The 16,798-nt window shown below is 63.2% G+C and overlaps 1 protein-coding gene across 6 annotated transcripts in view; it reads right to left on the bottom strand.

Annotated features, from left to right (window-relative positions):
* The window catches only part of LOC140481781 (rho-related BTB domain-containing protein 1-like), a 742,286-nt gene that overhangs the window by 461,073 nt on the left and 264,415 nt on the right, over nucleotides 1-16,798 (bottom strand). The window contains exon 1 of one of the 6 annotated variants that reach the window (XM_072578337.1): nucleotides 9,641-9,724. The exons of 4 other annotated variants lie outside the window; for them this stretch is intronic. The gene's annotated coding sequence lies outside the window, so the exon portion shown is untranslated. Of the gene's footprint in view, nucleotides 1-9,640; nucleotides 9,725-16,798 lie in introns of those variants that run through there. One more of the 6 variants, XM_072578345.1, reaches the window with a different exon arrangement.

Here is a 16,798-nt window from a genome sequence, read left to right as displayed (position 1 = left end):
CCCCTGATCCCTAACTCCCCTGATCCCACACTCCCCTGATCCCATACTCCCCTGATCCCTGTCTCCCCTGATCCCATACTCCCCTGATCCCACACTCCCCTGATCCCTAACTCTCCTGATCCCTAACTCCCCTGATCCCACAATCCCCTGATTCCACATTCCCCTGATCCCACACTCCCCTGATCCCTAACTCCCCTGATCCCACACTCCCCTGATCCCACACTCCCCTGATCCATGTCTCTCCTGATCCCATACTCCCCTGATCCCACACTCCCCTGATCCCACACTCTCCTGATCCCTAACTCTCCTGATCCCACACTCCCCTGATCCCACACTCCCCTGATCCCTGTCTCTCCTGATCCCTGTCTCTCCTGATCCCACACTCCCCTGATCCCACACTCCCCTGATCCCACACTCCCCTGATCCCTGTCTCTCCTGATCCCACACTCCCCTGATCCCACACTCTCCTGATCGCACACTCCCCTGATCCCATACTCTCCTGATCCCACACTCTCCTGATCCCACACTCCCCTGATCCCACACTCCCCTAATCCCACACTCCCCTGATCCCTGTCTCTCCTGATCCCATACTCCCCTGATCCCACACTCCCCTGATCCCAAACTCCCCTGATCCCATACTCCCCAGATCCCACACTCACCTGATCCCACACTCTCCTGATCCAATACTCTCCTGATCCCACACTCCCCTGATCCCACACTCCCCTGATCCCACACTCTCCTGATCCCTAACTCCCCTGATCCCATACTCCCCTGATCCCTAACTCCCCTGATCCCACACTCACCTGATCCCATACTCTCCTGATCCAATAATCTCCGGATCCAATACTCCCCTGATCCCACACTCCCCTGATCCCACACTCCCCTGATCCCACACTCTCCTGATCCCTGTCTCTGCTGATCCCACACTCCCCTGATCCCACACTCACCTGATCCCATACTCTCCTGATCCAATAATCTCCGGATCCAATACTCCCCTGATCCCACACTCCCCTGATCCCACACTCTCCTGATCCCTGTCTCTCCTGATCCCACACTCTCCTGATCCCTGTCTCTCCTGATCCAACACTCACCTGATCCCACACCCTCCTGATCCCATACTCCCCTGATCCCACACTCTACTGATCCCATACTCCCCTGATCCCACACTCCCCTGATCCCACACTCCCCTGACCCCAAACTCCCCTGATCCCACACTCCCCTGATCCCATACTCCCCTGATCCCCGACTCTCCTGATCCCATACTCCCCTGATCCCTGTCTCTCCTGATTCCACACTCCCCTGACCCCACACTCCCCTGACCCCACACTCTACTGATCCCATACTCCCCTGACCCCACACTCCCCTGACCCCACACTCTACTGATCCCATACTCTCCTAACCCCACACTCTCCTGATCCCATACTCTCCTGACCCCACACTCCCCTGACCCCACACTCCCGACCCCACACTCTCCTGATCCCATACTCCCCTGATCCCATACTCCCCTGATCCCATACTCCCCTGATCCCTGACTCTCCTGATCCCATACTCTCCTGACCCCACACACTCCTGATCCCATACTCCCCTGATCCCACACTCCCCTGATCCCACACTCTCCTGATCCCACACTCTCCTGATCCCTAACTCCCCTGATCCCATACTCCCCTGATCCCATACTCCCCTGATCCCTGACTCTCCTGATCCCATACTCCCCTGATCCCACACTCTCCTGACCCCACACTCTCCTGATCCCATACTCTCCTGATCCAATACTCCCCTGATCCCTGACTCTCATGATCCCACACTCCCCTGACCCCACACTCCCCTGACCCCACACTCTACTGATCCCATACTCCCCTGATCCCATACTCCCCTGATCCCTGACTCTCCTGATCCCACACTCTCCTGATCCCACACTCTCCTGATCCCATACTCCCCTGATCCCTAACTCCCCTGATCCCACACTCCCCTGATCCCACACTCTCCTGATCCCATACTCCCCTGATCCCTAACTCCCCTGATCCCACAATCCCCTGATCCCACACTCCCCTGACCCCACACTCCACTGATCCCATACTCCCCTGATAACTAACTCCCCTGATCCCACACTCCCCTGATCCCACAATCCCCTGATCCCACACTCCCCTGATCCCACACTCCCCTGATCCCACACTCTCCTGATCCCATACTCCCCTGATCCCTAACTCCCCTGATCCCACACTCCCCTGATCCCATACTCCCCTGATCCCTGTCTCCCCTGATCCCATACTCCCCTGATCCCACACTCCCCTGATCCCTAACTCTCCTGATCCCTAACTCCCCTGATCCCACAATCCCCTGATTCCACATTCCCCTGATCCCACACTCCCCTGATCCCTAACTCCCCTGATCCCACACTCCCCTGATCCCACACTCCCCTGATCCATGTCTCTCCTGATCCCATACTCCCCTGATCCCACACTCCCCTGATCCCACACTCTCCTGATCCCTAACTCTCCTGATCCCACACTCCCCTGATCCCACACTCCCCTGATCCCTGTCTCTCCTGATCCCTGTCTCTCCTGATCCCACACTCCCCTGATCCCACACTCCCCTGATCCCACACTCCCCTGATCCCTGTCTCTCCTGATCCCACACTCCCCTGATCCCACACTCTCCTGATCGCACACTCCCCTGATCCCATACTCTCCTGATCCCACACTCTCCTGATCCCACACTCCCCTGATCCCACACTCCCCTAATCCCACACTCCCCTGATCCCTGTCTCTCCTGATCCCTGTCTCTCCTGATCCCTTTCTCTCCTGATCCCACACTCCCCTGATCCCACACTCCCCTGATCCCTGTCTCTCCTAATCCCTGTCTCTCCTGATCCCTGTCTCTCCTGATCCCACACTCCCCTGATCCCTAACTCCCCTGATCCCATACGCCCCTGATCCCACACTCCCCTGATCCCACACTCTCCTGATCCCACACTCTCCTGATCCCACACTCCCCTGATCCCACACTCTCCGGATCCCTGTCTCTCCTGATCCCACACTCCCCTGACCCCACACTCTGCTGATCCCACACTCCCCTGATCCCACACTCCCCTGATCCCTGTCTCTCCTGATCCCACACTCCCCTAATCCCTGTCTCTCCTGATCCCACACTCACCTGATCCCACACCCTCCTGATCCCATACTCCCCTAATCCCACACACTACTGATCCCATACTCCCCTGATCCCACAGTCTCCTGATCCCACACTCCCCTGACCCCACACTCACCCGATCCCATACTCTCCTGATCCCGTACTCTCCTGATCCCACACACTACTGATCCCATACTCCCCTGACCCCACACTCTCCTGACCCCACACTCCCCTGACCCCACACTCGACTGATCCCACACTCTCCTGATCCCATACTCCCCTGATCCCTAACTCTTCTGATCCCACACTCCCCTGACCCCACACTCCACTAATCCCATACTCCCCTGATAACTAACTCCCCTGATCCCACACTCCCCTGATCCCACAATCCCCTGATCCCACACTCCCCTGATCCCACACTCCCCTGATCCCACACTCCCCTGATCCCTAACTCCCCTGATCCCACACTCCCCTGATCCCATACTCCCCTGATCCCTGTCTCCCCTGATCCCACACTCCCCTGATCCCACAATCCCCTGATCCCACACTCCCCTGATCCCACACTCCCCTGATCCCACACTCTCCTGATCCCACACTCCCCTGATCCCTAACTGCCCTGATCCCACACTCTCCTGATCCCTAACTCTCCTGATCCCTAACTCCCCTGATCCCACACTCACCTGATTCCACACTCCCCTGATCCCACACTCCCCTGACCCCTAACTCCCCTGATCCCACACTCCCCTGATCCCACACTCCCCTGATCCCTGTCTCTCCTGATCCCATACTCCCCTGATCCCACACTCCCCTGATCCCACACTCTCCTGATCCCTAACTCTCCTGATCCCACACTCCCCTGATTCCACACTCCCCTGATCCCACACTCCCCTGATCCCTGTCTCTCCTGATCCTTGTCTCTCCTGATCCTACACTCCCCTGATCCCACACTCCCCTGATCCCACACTCCCCTGATCCCTGTCTCTCCTGATCCCTGTCTCCCCTGATCCCACACTCCCCTGATCCCACACTCTCCTGATCCCACACTCCCCTGATCCCATACTCTCCTGATCCCACACTCTCCTGATCCCACACTCCCCTGATCCCACACTCCACTAATCCCACACTCCCCTGATCCCTGTCTCTCCTGATCCCTGTCTCTCCTGATCCCACACTCCCCTGATCCCACACTCCCCTGATCCCTGTCTCTCCTAATCCCTGTCTCTCCTGATCCCTGTCTCTCCTGATCCCACACTCCCCTGATCCCACACTCCCCTGATCCCACACTCCCCTGATCCCTGTATCTCCTGATCCCACACTCTCCTGATCCCACACTCCCCTGATCCCACACTCCCCTGATCCCTGTCTCCCCTGATCCCACACTCTCCTGATCCAATACTCTCCTGATCCCACACTCTCCTGATCCCACACTCCCCTGATCCCACACTCCCCTGATCCCACACTCCCCTGATCCCTGTCTCCCCTGATCCCACACTCTCCTGATCCAATACTCTCCTGATCCCTGTCTCTCCTGATCCCACACTCTCCTGATCCCACACTCCCCTGATCCCTGTCTCCCCTGATCCCACGCTCTCCTGATCCCTGTCTCTCCTGATCCCACACTCCCCTGATCCCACACTCCCCTGATCCCTGTCTCCCCTGATCCCACACTCTCCTGATCCAATACTCCCCTGATCCCACACTCCCCTGATCCCACACTCTCCTGATCCCACACTCCCCTGATCCCACACTCCCCTGATCCCTGTCTCTCCTGATCCCTGTCTCCCCTGATCCCACACTCCCCTGATCCCTGTCTCTCCTGATCCCACACTCCCCTGATCCCACACTCCCCTGATCCCTGTCTCTCCTGATCCCTGTCTCCCCTGATCCCACACTCCCCTAATCCCTGTCTCTCCTGCTCCCACACTCCCCTGATCCCACACTCCCCTGATCCCACACTCCCCTGATCCCTGTCTCTCCTGATCCCACACTCTCCTGATCCCACACTCCCCTGATCCCACACTCCCCTGATCCCTGTCTCTCCAGATCCCACACTCCCCTGATCCCACACTCCCCTGATCCCTGTCTCTCCTGATCCCTGTCTCCCCTGATCCCACACTCCCCTGATCCCTGTCTCTCCTGATCCCACACTCCCCTGATCCCACACTCCCCTGATCCCACACTCCCCTGATCCCTGTCTCTCCTGATCCCACACTCTCCTGATCCCACACTCCCCTGATCCCACACTCCCCTGATCCCTGTCTCCCCTGATCCCACACTCTCCTGATCCCACACTCTCCTGATCCCACACTCCCCTGATCCCACACTCCCCTGATCCCACACTCCCCTGATCCCACACTCTCCTGATCCAATACTCTCCTGATCCCTGTCTCTCCTGATCCCACACTCTCCTGATCCCACACTCCCCTGATCCCACACTCTCCTGATCCCACACTCCCCTGATCCCACACTCCCCTGATCCCTGTCTTCCCTGATCCCACACTCCCCTGATCCCACACTCCCCTGATCCCTGTCTCCCCTGATCCCACACTCTCCTGATCCAATACTCTCCTGATCCCACACTCTCCTGATCCCACACTCTCCTGATCCCACACTCCCCTGATCCCACACTCTCCTGATCCCATACTCCCCTGATCCCACACTCCCCTGATCCCTGTCTCCCCTGATCCCACACTCCCCTGATCCCTGTCTCCCCTGATCCCACACTCCCCTGATCCCACACTCCCCTGATCCCTGTCTCCCCTGATCCCACACTCCCCTGATCCCACACTCCCCTGATCCCTGTCTCTCCTGATCCCACACTCTCCTGATCCCACACTCCCCTGATCCCACACTCCCCTGATCCCTGTCTCCCCTGATCCCACACTCCCCTGACCCCACTCTCTCCTGATCCAATACTCTCCTGATCCCACACTCCCCTGATCCCACACTCCCCTGATCCCACACTCCCCTGATCCCTGTCTCCCCTGATCCCACACTCTCCTGATCCAATACTCTCCTGAACCCTGTCTCTCCTGATCCCACACTCTCCTGATCCCACACTCCCCTGATCCCACACTCTCCTGATCCCACACTCCCCTGATCCCACACTCTCCTGATCCCATACTCCCCTGATCCCACACTCCCCTGATCCCTGTCTCCCCTGATCCAATACTCTCCTGATCCCTGTCTCTCCTGATCCCACACTCTGCTGATCCCACACTCCCCTGATCCCACACTCTCCTGATCCCTGTCTCCCCTGATCCCAGTTCCCGCTGGTACCTGTTTCTCCTGATCCCACACTCCCCTGATCCCACACTCTCCTGATCCCTGTCTCCCCTGATCCCACACTCCCCTGATCCCACACTCTCCTGATCCCTGTCTCCCCTGATCCCAGTTCCCGCTGGTACCTGTTTCTCCTGATCCCACACTCCCCTGATCCCACACTCCCCTGATCCCTGTCTCCCCTGATCCCAGTTCCCGCTGGTACCTGTTTCTCCTGATCCCACACTCCCCTGATCCCACACTCTCCTGATCCCTGTCTCCCCTGATCCCACACTCCCCTGATCCCTGTCTCCCCTGATCCCAGTTCCCGCTGGTACCTGTTTCTCCTGATCCCACACTCCCCTGATCCCACACTCTCCTGATCCCTGTCTCCCCTGATCCCACACTCCCCTGATCCCACACTCCCCTGATCCCACACTCCCCTGATCCCACACTCCCCTGATCCCTGTCTCCCCTGATCCCAGTTCCCGCTGGTACCTGTTTCTCCTGATCCCACACTCCCCTGATCCCACACTCTTCTGATCCCTGTCTCCCCTGTTCCCACACTCCCCTGATCCCACACTCCCCTGATCCCACACTCCCCTGATCCCACACTCCCCTGACCCCACACTCCCCTGACCCCACACTCCCCTGATCCCTGTCTCCCCTGATCCCAGTTCCCGCTGGTACCTGTTTCTCCTGATCCCACACTCCCCTGATCCCACACTCTCCTGATCCCTGTCTCCCCTGATCCCACACTCCACTGATCCCACACTCCCCTGATCCCTGTCTCTCCTGATCCCACACTCCCCTGATCCCACACTCCCCTGATCCCACACTCCCCTGATCCCACACTCTCCTGATCCCATACTCCCCTGATCCCACACTCCCCTGATCCCACACTCTCCTGATCCCACACTCCCCTGATCCCTGTCTCCCCTGATCCCACACTCTCCTGATCCCTGTATCTCCTGATCCCACACTCTCCTGATCCCACACTCCCCTGATCCCACACTCCCCTGATCCCTGTCTCGCCTGATCCCACACTCTCCTGATCCCACACTCTCCTGATCCCACACTCTCCTGATCCCACACTCCCCTGATCCCACACTCCCCTGATCCCTGTATCTCCTGATCCCACACTCTCCTGATCCCACACTCCCCTGATCCCACACTCCCCTGAACCCTGTCTCCCCTGATCCCACACTCTCCTGATCCAATACTCTCCTGATCCCACACTCTCCTGATCCCACACTCTCCTGATCCCACACTCCCCTGATCCCACACTCTCCTGATCCCATACTCCCCTGATCCCACACTCCCCTGATCCCACACTCCCCTGATCCCTGTCTCCCCTGATCCCTGTCTCCCCTGATCCCACACTCCCCTGATCCCACACTCCCCTGATCCCTGTCTCCCCTGATCCCACACTCCCCTGACCCCACACTCTCCTGATCCAATACTCTCCTGATCCCACACTCTCCTGATCCCACACTCCCCTGATCCCACACTCCCCTGATCCCTGTCTCCCCTGATCCCACACTCTCCTGATCCAATACTCTCCTGATCCCTGTCTCTCCTGATCCCACACTCTCCTGATCCCACACTCCCCTGATCCCACACTCTCCTGATCCCACACTCCCCTGATCCCACACTCTCCTGATCCCATACTCCCCTGATCCCACACTCCCCTGATCCCTGTCTCCCCTGATCCAATACTCTCCTGATCCCTGTCTCTCCTGATCCCACACTCTGCTGATCCCACACTCCCCTGATCCGACACTCTCCTGATCCCTGTCTCCCCTGATCCCAGTTCCCGCTGGTACCTGTTTCTCCTGATCCCACACTCCCCTGATCCCACACTCTCCTGATCCCTGTCTCCCCTGATCCCACACTCCCCTGATCCCACACTCTCCTGATCCCTGTCTCCCCTGATCCCAGTTCCCGCTGGTACCTGTTTCTCCTGATCCCACACTCCCCTGATCCCACACTCCCCTGATCCCTGTCTCCCCTGATCCCAGTTCCCGCTGGTACCTGTTTCTCCTGATCCCACACTCCCCTGATCCCACACTCCCCTGATCCCTGTCTCCCCTGATCCCAGTTCCCGCTGGTACCTGTTTCTCCTGATCCCACACTCCCCTGATCCCACACTCTCCTGATCCCTGTCTCCCCTGATCCCACACTCCCCTGATCCCTGTCTCCCCTGATCCCAGTTCCCGCTGGTACCTGTTTCTCCTGATCCCACACTCCCCTGATCCCACACTCTCCTGATCCCTGTCTCCCCTGATCCCACACTCCCCTGATCCCTGTCTCCCCTGATCCCAGTTCCCGCTGGTACCTGTTTCTCCTGATCCCACACTCCCCTGATCCCACACTCTCCTGATCCCTGTCTCCCCTGATCCCACACTCCCCTGATCCCACACTCCCCTGATCCCACACTCCCCTGATCCCTGTCTCTCCTGATCCCACACTCTCCTGATCCCACACTCCCCTGATCCCACACTCCCCTGATCCCTGTCTCCCCTGATCCCACACTCCCCTGATCCCACACTCTCCTGATCCCACACTCCCCTGATCCCACACTCCCCTGACCCCACACTCTCCTGATCCAATACTCTCCTGATCCCACACTCTCCTGATCCCACACTCCCCTGATCCCACACTCCCCTGATCCCTGTCTCCCCTGATCCCATACTCCCCTGATCCCTGTCTCCCCTGATCCCACACTCCCCTGATCCCACACTCCCCTGATCCCTGTCTCCCCTGATCCCTGTCTCCCCTGATCCCACACTCCCCTGATCCCATACTCTCCTGATCCCTGTCTCCCCTGATCCCACACTCCCCTGATCCCTGTCTCCCCTGATCCCACACTCCCCTGATCCCACACTCCCCTGATCCCTGTCTCCCCTGATCCCTGTCTCCCCTGATCCCACACTCCCCTGATCCCTGTCTCCCCTGATCCCTGTCTCCCCTGATCCCACACTCCCCTGATCCCTGTCTCCCCTGATCCCACACTCCCCTGATCCCTGTCTCCCCTGATCCCACACTCCCCTGATCCCACACTCCCCTGATCCCTGTCTCCCCTGATCCCTGTCTCCCCTGATCCCTGTCTCCCCTGATCCCACACTCCCCTGATCCCTGTCTCCCCTGATCCCTGTCTCCCCTGATCCCTGTCTCCCCTGATCCCTGTCTCCCCTGATCCCACACTCCCCTGATCCCTGTCTCCCCTGATCCCAGTTCCCGCTGGTACCTGTTTCTCCCTCGATCCCGGATCCACTTCACTCTCTCCCTGAGTCTGTGTCTGCATCATCCGACAGGCCCCGGCCCCGCCCCCGACCAGGCCCCGCCCCCGACCAGGCCCCGCCCACGCCCCCGGACCCGCCCATCCCAGCGTAGACCACGCCCCCGGAGCAGGCCCCGCCCACGGTCCCGGAACCCGGACCCGCCCATCCCAGCATAGACCCCGCCCCTGACCCGAACCCGCCCATCCCAGCTTCGACCTCCGCCCCCTGACCAGGCCCCGCCCCCGGACCAGCTCGTCCCAGCGTAGACCACGCCCCCCGGACCAGGCTCCGCCCCCGGACCCGCCCATCCCAACATAGACCCCGCCCCTGTCCCGAACCCGCCCATCCCAGCTTCGACTCCGCCCCCTGACCAGGCCCCGCCCCCGGACCAACTCGTCCCAGCGTAGACCACGCCCCCGGACCAGGCTCCGCCCCCGGACCCGCCCATCCCAACATAGACCCCGCCCCTGACCCGAACCCGCCCATCCCAGCTTCGACTCCGCCCCCTGACCAGGCCCCGCCCCCGGACCAGCCCACCCCATCATACACCCCGCCCCTCTCACCAGCCCCTCCCCTCACTCCATCCCCCCTCACTCCAGCCCCGCCTCGATGTCGGCCCCGCCCTCTCCGTTTCGGTCCTCCCTCAGGTCTCTCGCACCCGAGGTCTCCTCCCTCCTGTCCCTTGCCCCGCCCCCCTGCCCCCTGCCACTCCCTCCTTCCCCAGGCCCCTCCCTCCTGTCCCTGGCCCCTTACCCCAGCCCCAGGCCCCTCCCTCCTTCCCAGGCCCCTCCCTCCTGCCCCAGGTCCTGCCCCAGGCCCTGTCCCAGGCCCCTCCCCCTGTCCCAGGCCCCTCCCCCTGTCCCAGGCCCCTCCCCCCTGTCCCAGGCCCCTCCCTCCTGTCCCTGGCCCCTTTTCCCAGCCCCAGGCCCCTCCCTCCTTCCCAGGCCCCGCCCCAGGCCCCTCCCTCCTGTCCCAGGCCCCTCCCTCCTTCCCCACGCCCTGTCCCCCTGTCCCAGGCCCCTCCCCCTGCCCCAGGCCCCTCCCTCCTGTCCCTGGCCCCCTTACCCCAGCCCCAGGCCCCTCCCTCCTGCCCCCGGCCCTGTCCCCTGTCCCCCTGTCCCCAGCCCCTCCCTCTTGCCCCCCCCCTGCTGAGAGGGGGATGGGGTGGAGGGTGTCCATCTCCTGGGAGTGTGGTCATCCACAACAATCTCTCCGTGTGGACCCTGTGGTTACAAAGGCCCAGCACCGTGTTGTCATTGTGAGGCCGGTGAGGGATGTGGCCCTGACGGTGAATAACCTCAACCATGTTTATAGATGTGCCATCGAGAGTGTGACCATCCCCCGCCCATCCCCCACACAAACCCCGCCCATCCCCCACCCAAACCCCGCCCATCCCCCACACAAACCCCGCCCATCCCCCACCCAAACCCCGCCCATCCCCCACACAAACCCCGCCCATCCCCCGCCCATCCCCCACACAAACCCCGCCCATCCCCCACACAAACCCCATCCATCCCCCACACAAACCCCACCCAAACCCCGCCCATCCCCCACCCATCCCCCACACAAACCCCGCCCATCCCCCACCCAAACCCCGCCCATCCCCCACACAAACCCCGCCCAAACCCCACCCATCCCCCACACAAACCCCACCCAAACCCCACACAAACCCCGCCCATCCCCCACCCATCCCCCACACAAACCCCACCCAAACCCCACCCAAACCCCGCCCATCCCCCACCCAAACCCCGCCCATCCCCCACCCATCCCCCACACAAACCCCACCCAAACCCCACCCAAACCCCGCCCATCCCCCACCCAAACCCCGCCCATCCCCCACCCAAACCCCGCCCATCCCCCCACACAAACCCCGCCCATCCCCCACCCAAACCCCGCCCATCCCCCACCCAAACCCCGCCCATCCCCCACACAAACCCCGCCCATCCCCCACCCAAACCCCGCCCATCCCCCACACAAACCCCGCCCATCCCCCACACAAACCCCGCCCATCCCCCACCCAAACCCCGCCCATCCCCCACACAAACCCCGCCCATCCCCCGCCCATCCCCCACACAAACCCCGCCCATCCCCCACACAAACCCCATCCATCCCCCACACAAACCCCACCCAAACCCCGCCCATCCCCCACCCATCCCCCACACAAACCCCACCCAAACCCCACCCAAACCCCGCCCATCCCCCACCCAAACCCCGCCCATCCCCCACCCAAACCCCGCCCATCCCCCCACACAAACCCCGCCCATCCCCCACCCAAACCCCGCCCATCCCCCACCCAAACCCCGCCCATCCCCCACACAAACCCCGCCCATCCCCCACCCAAACCCCGCCCATCCCCCACACAAACCCCGCCCACCCCCCACCCAAACCCCGCCCATCCCCCACCCAAACCCCGCCCATCCCCCCACACAAACCCCACCCAAACCCCGCCCATCCCCCGCCCATCCCCCCACACAAACCCCGCCCATCCCCCACACAAACCCCACACAAACCCCACCCAAACCCCACCCATCCCCCGCCCATCCCCCACACAAACCCCGCCCATCCCCCACACAAACCCCGCCCATCCCCCACACAAACCCCGCCCATCCCCCATCCATCCCCCACACAAACCCCACCCAAACCCCACACAAACCCCACCCAAACCCCGCCCATCCCCCACACAAACCCCGCCCATCCCCCACACAAACCCCGCCCATCCCCCACACAAACCCCACCCAAACCCCGCCCATCCCCCCACACAAACCCCCGCCCATCCCCCACACAAACCCCACCCAAACCCCGCCCATCCCCCACACAAACCCCGCCCATCCCCCACACAAACCCCACCCAAACCCCGCCCATCCCCCACACAAACCCCGCCCATCCCCCACACAAACCCCGCCCATCCCCCACACAAACCCCACCCAAACCCCGCCCATCCCCCACACAAACCCCGCCCATCCCCCACACAAACCCCACCCAAACCCCGCCCATCCCCCACACAAACCCCGCCCATCCCCCACACAAACCCCACCCAAACCCCGCCCATCCCCCACACAAACCCCGCCCATCCCCCACACAAACCCCACCCAAACCCCGCCCATCCCCCACACAAACCCCGCCCATCCCCCACACAAACCCCACCCAAACCCCGCCCATCCCCCATCCATCCCCCACACAAACCCCACCCAAACCCCGCCCATCCCCCACACAAACCCCGCCCATCCCCCACACAAACCCCGCCCATCCCCCATCCATCCCCCACACAAACCCCGCCCATCCCCCACACAAACCCCGCCCATCCCCCATCCCCCATCCATCCCCCACACAAACCCCACCCAAACCCCGCCCATCCCCCACACAAACCCCGCCCATCCCCCACACAAACCCCACCCAAACCCCGCCCATCCCCCACACAAACCCCACCCAAACCCCGCCCATCCCCCATCCATCCCCCACACAAACCCCACCCAAACCCCGCCCATCCCCCACACAAACCCCGCCCATCCCCCACACAAACCCCACCCAAACCCCGCCCATCCCCCACACAAACCCCACCCAAACCCCGCCCATCCCCCACACAAACCCTGCCCATCCCCCACCCAAACCCCGCCCATCCCCCACCCAAACCCCGCCCATCCCCCCACACAAACCCCACCAAACCCCGCCCATCCCCCGCCCATCCCCCCACACAAACCCCCGCCCATCCCCCACACAAACCCCACACAAACCCCACCCAAACCCCACCCATCCCCCGCCCATCCCCCACACAAACCCCGCCCATCCCCCACACAAACCCCGCCCATCCCCCACACAAACCCCGCCCATCCCCCATCCATCCCCCACACAAACCCCACCCAAACCCCACACAAACCCCACCCAAACCCCGCCCATCCCCCACACAAACCCCGCCCATCCCCCACACAAACCCCGCCCATCCCCCACACAAACCCCACCCAAACCCCGCCCATCCCCCACACAAACCCCGCCCATCCCCCACACAAACCCCACCCAAACCCCGCCCATCCCCCACACAAACCCCGCCCATCCCCCACACAAACCCACCCAAACCCCGCCCATCCCCCACACAAACCCCGCCCATCCCCCACACAAACCCCACCCAAACCCCGCCCATCCCCCACACAAACCCCGCCCATCCCCCACACAAACCCCACCCAAACCCCGCCCATCCCCCATCCATCCCCCACACAAACCCCACCCAAACCCCGCCCATCCCCCACACAAACCCCGCCCATCCCCCACACAAACCCCGCCCATCCCCCATCCATCCCCCACACAAACCCCGCCCATCCCCCACACAAACCCCGCCCATCCCCCATCCCCCATCCATCCCCCACACAAACCCCACCCAAACCCCGCCCATCCCCCACACAAACCCCGCCCATCCCCCACACAAACCCCACCCAAACCCCGCCCATCCCCCACACAAACCCCACCCAAACCCCGCCCATCCCCCATCCATCCCCCACACAAACCCCACCCAAACCCCGCCCATCCCCCACACAAACCCCGCCCATCCCCCACACAAACCCCACCCAAACCCCGCCCATCCCCCACACAAACCCCACCCAAACCCCGCCCATCCCCCACACAAACCCTGCCCATCCCCCCACAAAAACCCCGCCCATCCCCCACACAAACCCCACCCATCCCCCACACAAACCCCGCCCATCCCCCACACAAACCCCGCCCATCCCCCACACAAACCCCACCCATCCCCCACACAAACCCCGCCCATCCCCCACACAAACCCCACACAAACCCCGCCCATCCCCCGCCCATCCCCCATCCATCCCCCACACAAACCCCACCCAAACCCCGCCCATCCCCCATCCATCCCCCACACAAACCCCACCCAAACCCCGCCCATCCCCCACACAAACCCCGCCCATCCCCCACACAAACCCCCACCCAAACCCCGCCCAAACCCCGCCCATCCCCCGCCCATCCCCCACACAAACCCCACCCAAACCCCACCCAAACCCCGCCCATCCCCCGCCCATCCCCCACCCAAACCCCACCCATCCCCCGCCCATCCCCCACACAAACCCCACCCAAACCCCGCCCATCCCCCGCCCATCCCCCACCCAAACCCCACCCAAACCCCGCCCATCCCCCGCCCATCCCCCACCCAAACCCCACCCATCCCCCGCCCATCCCCCACACAAACCCCACCCAAACCCCGCCCATCCCCCACCCATCCCCCACACAAACCCCACCCAAACCCCGCCCATCCCCCACCCATCCCCCACACAAACCCCACCCAAACCCCGCCCATCCCCCACACAAACCCCACCCAAACCCCAAACCATCCCCCGCCCATCCCCCACACAAACCCCGCCCATCCCCCACACAAACCCCACACAAACCCCGCCCATCCCCCACCCATCCCCCACACAAACCCCACCCAAACCCCGCCCATCCCCCACCCATCCCCCATCCATCCCCCGCCCATCCCCCACACAAACCCCACCCATCCCCCACACAAACCCCACCCAAACCCCGCCCATCCCCCACCCATCCCCCGCCCAAACCCCAAACCATCCCCCGCCCATCCCCCACACAAACCCCGCCCATCCCCCACACAAACCCCACCCAAACCCCGCCCATCCCCCGCCCATCCCCCACACAAACCCCAAACCAGCCCCCGCCCATCCCCCACACAAACCCCGCCCATCCCCCACACAAACCCCGCCCATCCCCCGCCAATCCCCCACACAAACCCCGCCCATCACCCACACAAACCCCACCCAAACCCCGCCCATCCCCCACCCATCCCCCACACAAACCCCACCCAAACCCCGCCCATCCCCCACACAAACCCCAAACCATCCCCCGCCCATCCCCCACCCAAACCCCGCCCAAACCCCAAACCATCCCCCGCCCATCCCCCACACAAACCCCGCCCATCCCCCGCCCATCCCCCACACAAACCCTGCCCATCCCCCGCCCATCCCCCGCCCATCCCCCACACAAACCCCACCCCATCCCCCACCCAAACCCCGCCCATCCCCCGCCCATCCCCCACACAAACCCCACCCAAACCCCGCCCATCCCCCACCCATCCCCCGCCCATCCCCCACCCAAACCCCGCCCATCCCCCGCCCATCCCCCACACAAACCCCGCCCATCCCCCACCCATCCCCCACACAAACCCCACCCAAACCCCGCCCATCCCCCACCCATCCCCCACACAAACCCCACCCAAACCCCGCCCATCCCCCACCCAAACCCCGCCCATCCCCCGCCCATCCCCCGCCCATCCCCCACACAAACCCCACCCAAACCCCGCCCACCCCCCACCCATCCCCCGCACAAACCCCACCCAAACCCCGCCCATCCCCCGCCCATCCCCCACACAAACCCCACCCAAACCCCGCCCATCCCCCACACAAACCCCACCCAAACCCCGCCCATCCCCCACCCATCCCCCACACAAACCCCACCCAAACACCGCCCATCCCCCACCCATCCCCCACACAAACCCCACCCAAACCCCGCCCATCCCCCACCCAAACCCCGCCCATCCCCCGCCCATCCCCCACACAAACCCCACCCAAACCCCGCCCATCCCCCACCCATCCCCCGCCCATCCCCCACCCAAACCCCGCCCATCCCCCGCCCATCCCCCACACAAACCCCGCCCATCCCCCACCCATCCCCCACACAAACCCCACCCAAACCCCGCCCATCCCCCACCCATCCCCCACACAAACCCCACCCAAACCCCGCCCATCCCCCACCCAAACCCCGCCCATCCCCCGCCCATCCCCCGCCCATCCCCCACACAAACCCCACCCAAACCCCGCCCACCCCCCCACCCATCCCCCGCACAAACCCCACCCAAACCCCGCCCATCCCCCGCCCACCCCCCACACAAACCCCACCCAAACCCCGCCCATCCCCCACCCATCCCCCACACAAACCCACCCAAACCCCGCCCATCCCCCACACAAACCCCACCCAAACCCCGCCCATCCCCCACCCATCCCCCGCCCATCCCCCACACAAACCCCACCCAAACCCCGCCCATCCCCCACCCAGCCCCCACAAAAACCCCGCTCATCCCCCGCCCAAACCCCAAACCATCCCCCGCCCATCCC

The sequence above is a fragment of the Chiloscyllium punctatum genome, chromosome 1 (assembly GCF_047496795.1).
Source record: "Chiloscyllium punctatum isolate Juve2018m chromosome 1, sChiPun1.3, whole genome shotgun sequence".
Taxonomy (NCBI): Eukaryota; Metazoa; Chordata; class Chondrichthyes; order Orectolobiformes; family Hemiscylliidae; genus Chiloscyllium; species Chiloscyllium punctatum.
This window is presented reverse-complemented; position numbering and strand designations above follow the sequence as displayed.